The 12995-nt window shown below is 35.8% G+C and overlaps 2 protein-coding genes across 3 annotated transcripts in view; one reads left to right on the forward strand and one right to left on the reverse strand.

Moving 5' to 3' along the window:
• SYNPO2 (synaptopodin 2) overlaps window positions 1-12995 on the reverse strand; it is a 91719-nt gene that overhangs the window by 46203 nt on the left and 32521 nt on the right. The window lies entirely within an intron of this gene.
• Window positions 1-12995, forward strand: part of LOC101792755 (protein transport protein Sec24D) — a 124940-nt gene that overhangs the window by 19323 nt on the left and 92622 nt on the right. The window contains 1 exon segment of the mRNA XM_072037507.1: window positions 3037-3177. The gene's annotated coding sequence lies outside the window, so the exon portion shown is untranslated.

Consider the following 12995-nt stretch of genomic DNA (forward strand, 5'->3'; position numbering starts at 1 on the left):
GGGACACTTGCAGAAGAACTGCAGAGCGCACTTTCCAAAACTTCAGTTTGAAATGCAACAGTTTCCATGTTGCCTGGCACTTCAATGTCAAAGAGATTTCTATTTTTAGAGAGAGATTCTACTCAAGAGCTATATAAGGCTGTGCTGAGGAGATCATTACTTTTTTATATAATATAGGAGAAAACTTGTTAGTGAGGAAGAAAAAGGACCTGATTCTTCTGTGTAAAACTGGAAAACAAAACAAACAAACAAACAAAAAAAAGATACTCTGACTTGGATGTCTTTTGTGGGGAGAGGGAAGAGAAATCAGAACTGAAGACCCAGTATTTGTTTTTAATATTATTCTAATTTATCACAAGTTCTTGAAAATATTGTTTTAGCCATTAAAAATGGTTAAGAAGGCTCCTTATTACAACTGATGATGCAAGAGAGAAGGAATGGTTCCAAGCACGGTCTGGTGCCAAAAGACAACTTAATGTGCAAACAGGTGACAGCACTGGGAAAACCCTGCAAGTTATCATCGTGTCCCGCATGAGAAACTAGGTAAAATTTGATATTACAGATTCGGTACTTCCAGCTATGTTTTTGTTGTTGTTGTTATCCGGAGCACAAAGTGCACTCGAGCTGATTGAACACTGCAGGAGAAAAAAAAAAAAAAGAAAAAGGAAAAAAAAAAAAGCAGACTAGTCTGGTGGCCTAAAACTAGCTGTCACAGTCAACAGCAGAAGAAAGAAGCAGTGTCTAAAATCCTGGCTTTCAGCATGGTTTGCTAGGGAGCCTTATTCTGAAGCCTATTTTTTTCCTGATGTAGAATCATTCAGCAAACATGTAACTCTGTGTTACCCTTAGTATCTAATTTTGTATGAATAGATAGGAAAAAGGACTGAACAGAATTGGGTAAAACTGTTCTCAATTAACTTTCTCAATGTCATTTCTGCCACTGTTTTAAGAGGACCATTTGGCTTCCAGGGAATAATATGTCAGTGAAGCAAGGGAGACTCTCAGGTCTGGCCAAGCTTTCGGAGGCAGCCCAGGTAACACTGGTTTTAGCAGCTGTTGGAAATATTAGCACAGCAGTTAGGGCCAATATGGTTTTGCTTGAGTGAGGAGTAGATGAGGTAGTAGTGCTAAATTAAGGACGCTCGTCCATTTCTGCTGCAGTATGACATGGCTCCTAAAATGAATTCTAAATGGAGTCAGAACTGAACTGATTCTGGTCTTAACTTGCCTTGGTTTTATATTTCTGTTTTTATATTGTCTAGCTAGCTGTGATATAACCTGTTGACTTCAGGTGAATAAAATTATGTAGAGCCAGTCTATTTGAACTAGGGGTGAAAAAAAAATGGAATTGCTGTCTGCATTTCAGTAACATAAGAAAAGACAGTAAGCAGTCTTGTGTTGCCTTCTGCATGACACAAGGCAGATTAGTTGGTGGCAAGACAGAAGCATAGGCATCAATTTCCAAATAGTCTGCACTAGGGAAATTTCTTATCCATCCAATGTATTGAACCAGGAACAGCAGGAGAAACAACACGCTCTGTTTTGACACTTGCTCTTCAGAAGTACCGCTATCAATATTGAAATGTATCTTTAAAATTATTTTGAATATGTTGACATGCTAGTCCTGGCATATTGTTAAAAGTACCAGAAGCAGTTTGAGTATATTGGGGAACCGCTGCTCTGGACAAACTATTGTGCACACAGGTACCTTCTTAGATTTATTGGTGAAATCTGTCTTACATACTGTCTATCTTGGTTTTGAATATTGGGCAGGAACAGAACAATTGGATGACACTATTGGCATTGCAGGCATTTGTTATGTTGTGAATATAGGGACTGCACTTAAAGGAAATAAATTAGAAAGAGATCAGTAAACTGGAGAGGAGGTAAATTTTAACAGGTCTCTGCACGTTTCAACAGAGCAACACTGCCCCTAAGTGGCCGAGTTACCGGCCACAACAACAACAAAAAAGTATCCACATAATTTGAGTGCTCACTTTAGTGCAAATGTGCCAGAGCAGTACACTATTACTTTTTATGACCAGAACATCTAGGAGCCACCCATGAGCTATAAAAAAAAAAAATGCAGGTAACTGGAGTAATTGTAAGGGATTAATCATGATAAACCTAATGAACTTGGTGATAATTTTACTGTGTGGTTCTAAAAAAGTCTTTTGCAATGTCTCATTCATTCCCAGAGTACCACAACAGAAACCAGCTCCTCATCCTTCCCTACCTGTGCAAAGAAATTAATTCTGCTTTGAGCTGAAATTTTCTCCTTCCTCTTTCCTAGGAAGTGCCTCTATACCTTTTCTTGCCTCAAGGAGAAAGCACACAAGAAATATTCCCATGGCAGTCCTCTCTTCCTTCCTAAATGTCATCAGCACTGCTGGCTTACCCTGCAGCAAAGACACATTCCTAATTTGATCCACTTCGCAGCTGTCTCAAACAGGAATCCCAGGCTGCCTCTTCCCAGTTCCTGAACAGTCTCCTTCTGGGCATAAACAAATCTCTACACTGTCTCCTGAACAAGTAGCTGGTTAAGGCTGTAGAGGTTAATTCAGACCACTGTCTACTATGTGTTCCCATGGCAGTGGACTTTATACTTTCTTTTTTATTAATAAACATAGCAATTTTATGATATTGAGTAGATATTTTTTAAAATGTTGTACATCTGGTCAGTCGGTTGTCTTAATATATTCTCAATTAACTTTTTCAGTGTCATTCCCACCACAGGTTTCATGAAGTAATTGTAAGATACTGTTTTCTAGACTCATTAGTTTTCTTATCTGTTGTACAGAGGAAGACTAGAACTGGTGACTACTAAATAAATGCAAATTTCCGTTTCATGGACACTAACTCTTTAATAACAGCATAAATCTATTACATAGTGTTACCATTTGTAAATGTAATATGGGTGCATTAATATCATATAGATGCCTAATCAAAATAAATAAATGCCTAGAAGCTCAAAGGTTAAATTCTGAGCTAGAGAAAGGCAAGTCTTAACTGAGCTATCTTTTTGTTTGTTTACAGTGAAGTATATAAACTTTCATCAGTCAAGCTTCTTATCCTACATTGGATGGGTATGTTGGAAAGAAAGTTGAAAGGGCTGAAAACAAAAGAGATGACTTCAGACCTGAAATTTTCATCCTCATTGACTGATCATCTAAAATTGTGAGTACAAGCTTCACAGGATGCATATTTATTCATTCAAATTGGCTTTCTGTTTATTTTGCAAATACTTATTTGATACTAACTTCAAGATTTGATTGAATACCATTAGAAATTTTTCAAAATTTTTCAACTTTAATGTTCATCTTGTATATGTCTCTAAATAAACATGCTTCTGTTTTCAGTGCATAATATTCTAATGTCGGTAATGTATTCTGAAAAATAAAAGGAAAAAAGTGCTTAAAGGATGCAATGAGGAAGGTGGGAAGCTCAAACTGTTCTTTAGAACTCTGAAAAAGCAGTATTTTCCTTCTGAAATACTGTTGTAAAAGACAAATAAAATTGAGCAATGGCATTATGCTGTGTACAAACACCATCAGTCTGTAAGTCATGATTGTACAAAGTTTTGATCATCAGGCCTCCTCTAAATAGCTGAAGGTTAGATCAGCAGCACAAAATGCATAGTTACAGAAAACATCTGTATTTTGTTTGTGTGTGTAAGCCTGAATTTAGTTAAGCACAAAGATTTGCTTGAAAAGCCACTAACTTCCAAAATATTTATAAACACATTACTAATCTTGGAGTCCTTTTGTGTTTATATGTTTTAGAAAAGTATTTGCCATAATAATTATTCTGAGAGTCCAAAACAAGCGGTGAAAAAAACTAGGTTAAAGAAATCAGACAGAGAAAATGTTAAATCATTTTTCTATTACAGTATGTCTAAGTTTGGGAAAACTAATTGACCAGGCAAAGTCTGAAAATATTTTATTTATTCATTCATTTAATATTATAATACTTAACATATTATAATGGTAGGAACTATTTAATGGGGAAGGATGAATGTTTATAAAAAAAAAAAAAAAATAGGAGGGAGGTCGATACATAGTCCCCAGCAGGAGTTGTGTATATCCTGTTGCCAAGAAGGTGAAGTTCAGAACTTTTTACAATCCTGTTAAACTGGCTAGTGATAGTATCAAGGAAAACTGCACCGTTTTTGTAAGGCCAGGTTTATGCAAGTATTACTCAAGCTCTTTATACTTGATTGTCTCACTGTGACCAGACTGCAACACCTTTCACTTCTCAAGTATTCACCCTTTCAAAATTCTTGTCTCAGACTAAATAAAGATTTCTGATCATTTGTTGGACAGTATGAACATTTCTTTCAAGAAGAGCAGAAGAGTCTTTTTGGTTTTGGATCCTGGATATTTTTTTCCATATCACTCTCGCAGATTTCACTGATTCTCTGTCTGACTTCAAAACAATGTTTAATGACTTCTTTTTGGCAGTGTGTGTTTGTCTGTAATCTTATGTGTTTGTCATTAAAACTATATATATAAAAATCTTATATAATAAACACAAAGTAAATGTGGGAGATTATTTGCCTTTCATCCCACTGTTCTTGCTTTCCTGTGATATGGAAAGAAATATGATACAAATTATACTGCATTATCATAAAGTATATGTATAAAACCACAGCTGACACTATTAAAATTGTACTTTAACTACTACCTCCATCTCTAGTTTTATGAACTTTTTTAAAGTATGGTAACTGACTAACATATGGTAGTTATAAAGAAAAACCATACGTCAGAACTATACACGGTCGGTATATTTTGTTCTGAGATTGTACTGAAGAGTTGACTTTCATGTTAATCCATGTAAATACTAAATGTTTGGACAGGGCATCATGATTTTCTTACATGAAGAAAGATGTGTTTTTTTTTAATTCTGAGAACCATGTTATGTCTTTGAGAGCACCGAGATAAAAATGGTCATCAATCATAGTCATGATGGTTTCAGCCACAGCGAGGTCACTCTGGAAGATAATATTTTTTAAAAAAAAAAAGTATCAATATATAAGTTTCCATATTGGGGGGTGGATGCAAACCATATGTATGCTGTAACTAAAGGGAGGACAATAACTGATCTTGACAGGACTCCTTTAGGAGGTCTTGTGTCAAAATAGATAGTTGGAATAACTGATAGTGAGTATGGGCATAGCTGAAACTGTCATTCACCAGTCACGTGAACAGCTGAGACAGAGAGGAAAGTTGACAGAAGGCACCATGAATTTTATTAAGACGGTAAGAACAGTATTTGAGAAAAACAGAAAGGGGCAAAAGACTGTTAACTACCAAGCAGGGAATGGACAGTGTTCAATATAGGTGAGTAAAGAGGATTTTCCAAACTATGGTCTGAATGTGGCTGCTTAAGCAGACTGGCAACATCAGTGAGGACTTTCACAGAACACCACATATGGTAGCTGCTTAGAGTGACATCTATGGTTTGTTGTATTTTTGTTGTTTTTTGTTTGTTTGTTTGTTTATTTTAATGCACAAAACCAGCCCTCAGTGTACAGCACTTCTTGAGGATTACTGGTTGTTTGGTGTTAGCTGCCTCTTTTCCTCTTCAGTGTCTCTTGGCAAGTTACCGTGAACCCCAGAACACATGATGTGGCAGTGTGACATTTTTTGTATATATTTGAACAGAGTGGGAAGTGCTCAGCGAACTGTTGAATTGGAATTTGCATATTTGCAATGTGAAATTATGCTATTGGAATAGGTGTGATGATACTATCTCCAACTGCTACATGTATATTGAGATAAAAATATACTCGTCATTTTCACCTTGTTACTGCCTCTGTTGCTGTTGTTAAACTTCTTATGAGCTCAGTGACCTAAGTACCACTACATTATGTCATTACACCTTAAATACATCAAATATATTTAGATGTACGGCATACAGTTTTTTAGTAGAGTCTATGCTGTACTGAAAATCCCCCTGTATACTAAACGTAGTTCAAAAAGCCGCTTGCACTTTTAAAATTTGAAACTATATATCATGCTGATTAGCACTGGAAGGCCCAAATATCTCTCTGAACAAGCTAGCTAAGTTATTAAAGGTAGAATGGTGAAATTCAATATTGCCATTCAACCTCAAGTTTTATTGTCTTATAGTAAGGTGCTATATTGCACTGTTCTAGTGGGTTTTGAAGAGCCTGTCCAGAATGTGTACTTTCCATTGCACTATATAGACACACCTGATGTCTTGGTTTTAGACATCAGCATCTCATTAGTTGTGTAGATAAATTTGTAGTCAAAAAAGACTAAATCTCAGTTTATTCTCAAGTAAACACCATCAAATGAATGACTGACTAGATTCTCATTTACTCTGAGGTCTGAAATCTGGGTGGAATTTTAAACATTAAATGTTACTGAAGATCCAAGACCCTACATGTCTGAACTTCTTGCCTGTTAATTATTTTTTGTACTACTTTTGCTTCGGTGAACACATAGCAGTACCCTTTGTACAAAGCAGAATAATATAGATCAAATATTTTACTTTAATGAAATAATAACAAAGACCTTTACTCTAATTGCATGCCATTTTAATGGAAAGCTTTACTGCTAGTACAAAGCTTAAATCTTTTTAAGAAACAGGTGAGACTATTGTTTTATTATTGCAGGTTTTCCCAGTCAGTTTACATTACTGTTTGTCAAGAGAAGTTAAATTGTTCCTTAGTGGCTTTGCTCTCATCTAAGACAGTAGAGGGCAGTGAATCCACTACACAGAAAAACAAAAGTGCCATAATAGGATCATTTTTCTCTTTCCTAACAATCACATTTCCTAGACATTCCCTATCAGAAATGGCCATTGTTGGGCACATACAAAGTAAATTACAAGTCTGTGTAGATACCATAATGTTTTTTGTTTTCTTTTTGTTTTCTTTTTGTTTGTTTGTTTGTTTTTACTTAATAGGCCAAATACAGGCACAATTAGATGAACTATGTTTATTTTTTTGTGCAACTGTTACTTGCAGACCAGAGTACTGTTTGCTACCCTGCATACATTTTGTTAAACTATAAGTTTTCAGTAGTTGTCATTTTATGTTGCAAAAGAGAAACATGTCAGAGAAAAAGAAAGGGAGATAAGGCCAAAATTAAAACTCAAAGTAGTACTGAAGGCACAAAAAATATATTCTCTGCAGCTACAGTTCTGGGTGGTACAATTTTCCATATCTGAATATTTTTTGACAAAAGTATGAAAAGTTGTTCAGTTAGGTGGGGTAAAAAAAAAAAATCAAAACCAAAACAAATCAAACAAAACACAAATAATAAAAAAGAATGCTTGAGAATTTTCCTCATGAAATACAGACATTTTCTCCGAAATATAAAGTATAAATCTCAGTCTTTCAAAGAACAATATTTAGATGTGAAATATTCCAGAAGCTATACTAAAAGCCATCCTAAAATAAGTTATGATAGAGGTATAACTTTATTCTAAAACATTCTTCATATTGTCCATTAAAAATATTGCTACATCTCAGTCCGTACCATTTTCATATATCTTAATATGTTTTTTAGAGTCCCATCAGACTAACAATAAGAACCAGAAGTTTGATATTTATTTACAAAAATGAAGATCTAGCTGAGATTGTAACATTTTTTTCTTTTTTTTCTTTTTTTTTTTTAATTCATTCTCACTAAATCGATTGATACAGCACTTATTGTGCTGCTGTGCCAACTGACATGTTATTTGGTGTGGGGTCATAAGGACTTTCACCAGAGCTCATTAGGTATGAAATTCAATTCCCCTTGGAATTGAAAATTGGCTGTTATCATTAATGACAGATTTCCTGTGAGTTTCTCTATCTGTTGTACAAAGCATACCACACTTTATTGCTACAGGACTCCATCTTTGGTAAGAAAGCTATTAATGCTGTGCTCAGAGAAACCAGTGAAGAGTTTTTGTTACAACCTTTCAAGTCATTTATCATTGTATTGGCAGTACTTTGTAAGGCTAAATTGTTAAGAAAGTGATATGGTTTTTAAAAAGTAATATTCTACTTTGAGGCTAGAGGCCTATTTCAAGCAGCGTTGTAGGCTTATGCCATGAATCCACTCCTAACACTTTTTCTGTTAATTGTTTAGTGAAGAAATAGTATACACTAATTTTCTGATGATATCCCACTGGGTGTGACTGTTGGTGTTACAAAGAGCCATGTTTGGAATGATCTGGAAAATGGAAGATTAAAAAGTGAAGTTATAAAGTTTGTTACAGTAAAACAAACTCCTCTACTTGGGAAAGAGAAAATGAATTTATAAAAACAAGAAGAGAAGTATTTTGCTGGCACTAGTTCTTTAGCAGAGGTTCTGGGGGTCATTTAGTGTGTTTATAAACTAAATAAGGGAAGGCTGCGGGTTCAGGAGGTAGGGATTTTAAGGGTTGTTGGTTTTTTTTGTTGTTGTTGTTCTGTAAGGAGACAGGGAAACAAAATACTGGGCTGCATTAATAGCACAACTCAATCTGTAGAACATAGGAGGTAATTATTCATCTTCATTTGGCACGGTGAGTGCTCTTTCAAGTTCAGAAAGATTTGGGCAAATTGGAGATGGTCCAAAGTAGGCCAGCAAGGATGCTAAAAGAGTTAGAAAGCATGACCTATGAGGAAGCTGTGGAGGAATTTACTGTATTCAGTCTTTCTTTTTGGAGAGGGAGGGAGAGAGAGAGAGAGAGAAAAAAAAACAGCTATAGAGTTGGGTGGGAAGACTTAACCTCTTTACAACAGAAAACTTATCAAGAAGGCAGCACATTTGTTTGATCTTCTGTATAGGGTAAGAAGTAGCAAGAAAACAACTTTACCGAAAATAAAATTTAGGTTTACATCTTAAATATTTCTAAGAACAATGAAAGACTTAGTTAACCTAGGAGTCCTGGAATTTCCTTCACTGGAGGGTTTTAGAAGAGTTAAACTTCTTTCAGGAATGGACTTAAATCATTAAGGCAAGCGGCTGTTTTTCAGTGATTTTTTAAGTGAATTTTTAATCTGATTACAAGTCGTAGTTCATGATGACTGCAGTTTGACAGTGAAATTGCAAGAGGTTATAAGCATAGTTGGTAGATATGGGGTGATTTCACAGGAAATCAGTGCAGTATGTAATCTTTTGAGGAGCAAGCAGCCCTTTATATCTATAACAAATGCTAGCAACTACCTAAATAACTTTATGGGAAAGAAGAAAAACTAGCCTGGAGGCAAGTCTGGAGGACCTTATCAAATCTGTAGTTGCCACAGTGACAGGAAAGGCCATACAGAGAAACATGTCTTGAATTGTACTCTAAACATAGCCATAGCGTTTCATCTTTGACATTCTTAGAGAGAAAGAGTGCCTATAACATGAATCTTTGAAAATAATAGCCAAAGCAGGACTACTTTACCTCTATGTCTGAGAAAATAGCATGAAAGAAGATTAATGCAATCCTCTCTGTAATAAATTAGCATGGAACTCTTTGGACTCCATAAGGTCTGCACTGATTTTACAAAAGAAGGCAGCAGCCAAAGAAGAGTGTATAATATGATCTCTCCCATCCTGTTTGGGGCAATGTAAGAAGCTGTTCTGTGCTAGTGGGGATCTTACAAAGATTACTTCACTTGATTTAACAAACCTATTGGTGACTGTGACAAGGTCTGGTTATGAAAGATAAGAATCATACAGCCCCCAGCGTCTGTATCAGAACCTTTCATCTAGGCTCATCTGGCAAAATTGATCTTAGAACACTCCTTGCTATTAGGAATGTAATTACCTTTTGAAGTATGGCTAATATGAGCTATGTGGCAGAATGATTTAATGAACTAGTGCTTCATTTCTCTTCTGACCCAAATTTATACCTAACATAGACAGTCTGGAGTGAATTTTGACCTCAGCCTAATCCCCTGCAAATGCTTGTTCGCCTTGCTTTTGGAGAATGCTTCAGCGTTATGAGTCACCTCTACTGAGGAGGACCTACACTAAAAGAGCAGATCAGGACTGAAATATCAAGGGGAAGACAGGCACACACCCCAAAAAAAAAACTTTTGGTAGTCTCTTGTTTTTACTACAGTTATGCAGGGAGATGTAAGCAAAAAACAAAATGCTTCCTGGCATGGGTAACACTAGGTCAATAACTGTTTGGTTAGCTCAGCTTTCTATTTGCTTGATCTGCATCTAGACTTGCTCTGAGAAGCCTTGTGTCACAAAAGTAGTGCTGGCATCCTATTTGGACTGTCTAGGACCAAAATCTCATGACATTTTCTAAAAAACTAATGATACATATGCAAAGACTACCTATATGTATAAACTATAGCTTCAGCTCTGTGGAATAAGTTTGAGAATGTTATGTTCCTGCCCCTGAAAGTATATGCAGATAGCTGTGGACCATGCAATGGTAGGGAAAACTCTTTCCCTACAAATAAATACGACAAGTATAGAGATTTATACTTCATCCATCTCTATACTCCAGGTTTTCCTTAAACTTCTGATATGAAAAGGTACAGAATCTGTGTATTTAGAAGTATAGCATACAATAATAAGGGAGAATTTGTAACAATTCAACAGAGGAATTAGAACTTCCCAACAAGAGAATTTCCTGTTAATGATGTCCATCAGATTCAAGGCATTTAGTCACCTTTCTTCTATACTTCTGCTCCTCATTTTTTCTGTAATTCTCAAAATGCATGATGACCCATGCCAGCCACCAGACTTTCTCCAATTATCTTTGTTTTCTGCCAAGTCTCCCCTTATGCAAAAAATGGCAATTACTTGGTCATTTTTCGGTACCTATTTTAATTCAGAAACTTGGGGGGTGGGGGTCACAAAAAATGTCTGCTTTGCTTTTAACTTAAATTCTAGGCAAAGTGATTCAGTTGAGATTTGTGAGCTCCTCTCTATCCACTCTGTTGTTCAACTCAGAAATTTATTCTGGTCTCAAACACTGTGGATCACCAAAAATGAATACTACCTAAACAATTGTTTGTGCTCTGTAATATCCTAGCTTAGCTCTTTCTGGAGTTCCTCCTAGGGTTGATTTTCCACTGCAAAAGAGGATTTTAAAGCTGTAGGAAAGGGTGCTAGCTTTGTTCTTTATTTCTGTGGACAGTGTGGGAGGGCATGAGGATAATGACAGCTCATTTTTTTTGCATCCAAATATAAGCTTGTCTCTACATTCAACACACATGTCCTGGCCTTGCAGAAACAAATGAGTAAGATAAGGAAAGCAATGTCATGACGACAGTCTCCCTATCATCAAACATAAGCTGGTATGCAAAAACCTTTCCATCCAAAGTTAAAAGGGTTTTTAATTATAAATTGTTTAATTAATATTCAAAGGAAATATTAAAAGTTCAAGCCAATTTTGACTATTCTGCAATATTGTGCTGAGAAGAACTGAGACTGAGTCCTTCAGGTTGTGAACTGAAAAATTATTCCACTTTCTTCTGGAGCAACATTCGCTCTCTGCACCTCATTCTAGCCTGCTGTCACAATCAAATGAGATGAAGTGAGAAATCTTGAACACAGATACTAGGAAGCATTTTTACAATTAATTGTTCTAAAAAATAAACTTCTGATTCTGAGTGAACTGAAGTTATGGGAGAAATCAAAAAAGAGATGACATCTGAGATCAGGGCTATATCTTAACATAAACAAATCACTCTCCTATTTCTTTTGGAACTCTGCTGTCCCAAGCCAGCTATGAGAACAAACAAGACATTAGTTATATTTCCCAGTATAAAAGTCCCTTAAGGCAGCCTACTGGGAAAAGTGGGTCTGAAAACCATTGGCATTGTCTCAGCCTAAGCTATTGGTTTTTGTGATGAATTAAAAAGGACAACATTCTAATTTTAGTAAGTTTTAAGTAGAATTGTGAGAACTCAGAAGAGATTAAGTTTTCTCACTCATAGAGAAATGACTGTTAGTTTTATTTTATTTTTTTTTCTTAGAGGAAGCTTATTATTAGATGAATATTGATTAGGGCATTGGCACACATTCTATAGTCTGTTTGGCAGAGAAGGAGATCATCAAAGAAGGGCAAACAGCAGGTGTGATTCCTTTCCATCTCTTAGTAGAGCCTGAGAAAGGGGAGTTGCAAGTAGATTCAGATCTGGCAGGAAGCTCAGCAGCCTTCAGAGGCTATGAAATGGCAACTATAGTAAGCCATCTATCGGAAAATATCCCTTTACTAAGATTTTGCTTGCAGTATAAACATTTCTATTACTTTCCACTTTAAGTGTCTCTAGTTATTTCTGTTGAATCAGCAGTATTTTTTTGTTAAAAAGAAATGAGTCAACCCTGTAATAAAACAGTCCTCACTGTTTTTCCTTCTTCTGTTTAGCTGAAATCTGCAGGCTTGTTCTGCAAACACAGACTTCAGCATTTCCAAAAGCTAAAGGTCAGCCTGAAATCTCACAGCACACTTACTGTATAACAGCCAAGCAAGGAAATGTTCAAAAAGTCTTTGGAGAACATTCTCCTTTGGAGAACATAAGATGAAGTTACAGTAACTTCAGTCCCGTGAGCTTCATGGCCTTTTTTGTGTCTTGGGATCTCCAAATAAAGCAGATTAATGGATCATTTTTGTAATTCTTCCTTTTTCCACAGAAATGGAAATAAGTGAGCCTATAGCATCTAATTGGATGTTTTGAACAGGTTGGATTGTAATTTAATTTAATGTTGTAGGTATTTTTTTCCTCAGACTATTTTAACCTCAAATGCCTTATTTTGTGATAAGCAAGAAAATTTGTAAAGAGATTATGTATTGAACACATATTTTAATATTCTACAGTTAAAGTGTCTGTTTTTTGCAGCGCTACCTGTCCTGTGCAATTCTGTTATTAGAGAACACACCACAATCTCTCAGGTTCCAAATAAGTGATTTACCCTGATGATAAAGAAATTTACTAACTCTTTTTTTTTTTTTACTGCTTATGACTGCTTAAACCTATCAGGGAGAGTTTCTTGCTCAAGTAAGTATAGAAAAACATGTGTGAGGGCACCCACACACCATTT

This window comes from Anas platyrhynchos, chromosome 4, assembly GCF_047663525.1.
Source record: "Anas platyrhynchos isolate ZD024472 breed Pekin duck chromosome 4, IASCAAS_PekinDuck_T2T, whole genome shotgun sequence".
NCBI lineage: Eukaryota > Metazoa > Chordata > Aves > Anseriformes > Anatidae > Anas > Anas platyrhynchos.